Below are 1,497 nucleotides of genomic sequence, written 5' to 3' on the forward strand. Positions count from 1 at the left end.
AGGGGTGTGGGGTAGGTGCGTATTATATGTAAGCCAAAACTGCGAATCATATGCACGCCAAGACATGTGCATAGCAGGCATGTTTCAAAATAAAAACGCAGTTAGCAACCACGAAATAGCCTACATTTATGACATCTTCCCAAGTGATAGTTTCGATAATGATGAATAATTTATGGTGTTTAAATCATACCTGTAAACTCACATTTCGGCCAGGAAAGTTTTGATGGCATTTTCTTTTCATATTATCTCCATATAATGCCTGTAATAACGTAGCGTTTACTTGTGTAAAGGCTATAATTCTGCTGTTGCACAAGCGCCACCTTCTGGCAAAGAGTGAATTTGCATATTCACTTATTTTAAGCAGAACAGTGTTGTAAATGGTAACTGGCATGTCAACAAGAAAAATTCGAAATTCGACATAAATAATTGTCAGGAAAGAAGATTAAATAACCAGCTGGTTATCTTAAGATGCCCCTGCACATGACCTATGAATATGTGACACATATCCGCTTATATTTTTATTAGTCAGTTATAAATTTGTATCGTTATATTACAGAAGTCATTTCATTTGGGGGATTAAAAAGATAAATAGAAAATATCGAAGATTTTATAGCCTACTAAATTAACCCTTTATTTGATCAAATCTATTTAGCGCCATTAATCAATGTCAGAGCTAAAAGTTAAAAGCAAATATTTTCACCATCCTTCATAGAAATAATATGCTAATCCACTAAATGATAAAAATTAATTATCCTACCAAATCTAACTATGCACTCAATCATCCATCTGTACATCTATCCTTGTGTGTGTGTGTGTGTGTGTGTGCGTGCGTGCGTGCGTGTGTGGACGGAGGGGTTGCTGGAAATTGAGCTGACTCCAGCACACTGTCAAATCGCTAAACCTACTTGAATTCCCTCTCCTTTACCTCCCTGCCTCTTGATCAATGGGGAGGGATCCGTCGTTTTAATTAAATCACAACAACAACGTTCTAGTTTGAAAGTCTGCTCTCGGAGAATTCTCAGGAGTCATCAAGCTCCTCCCAGTTAACAGCGCTGTGCTAAAAGCACCTGTCATGTGAGAGTTACAATATTTTACGAGCGCCCGCTTCTAGGGACAAGCCATAAATGCGATCCTTATAACTTTTAACGGACTTTTGTGTGTACGATGTTGCATAACAGCAAAGATGATTATTTTAAAAAGACAACTAAGAGACAGACTCTGCGATTTATGTCATAAAAACTGCAAGCAAAAGGACACTGAGATTATGGCAGGCCGTTTTCACGTTTATTCACTAAAATGAACTAGTATCTAAACTAACACGAAATAATCGTTAAAAAGGTTTGCGATAGACGAGTAAGTTCGAGGCCTCGCTTAAAGTGAAAAGCTGTTGAAGACCGTCACAGGGAATCTACTCATCCCAGGGGCGTAGTCATCATTTCAGAAGTGAGGGGGACAGAAATGTTTTATATATATATATATATATATATATAAAACATT

The sequence above is a fragment of the Sinocyclocheilus rhinocerous genome, unplaced genomic scaffold (genome assembly GCF_001515625.1).
Source record: "Sinocyclocheilus rhinocerous isolate Xijiao unplaced genomic scaffold, SAMN03320098_v1.1 scaffold2267, whole genome shotgun sequence".
NCBI lineage: Eukaryota > Metazoa > Chordata > Actinopteri > Cypriniformes > Cyprinidae > Sinocyclocheilus > Sinocyclocheilus rhinocerous.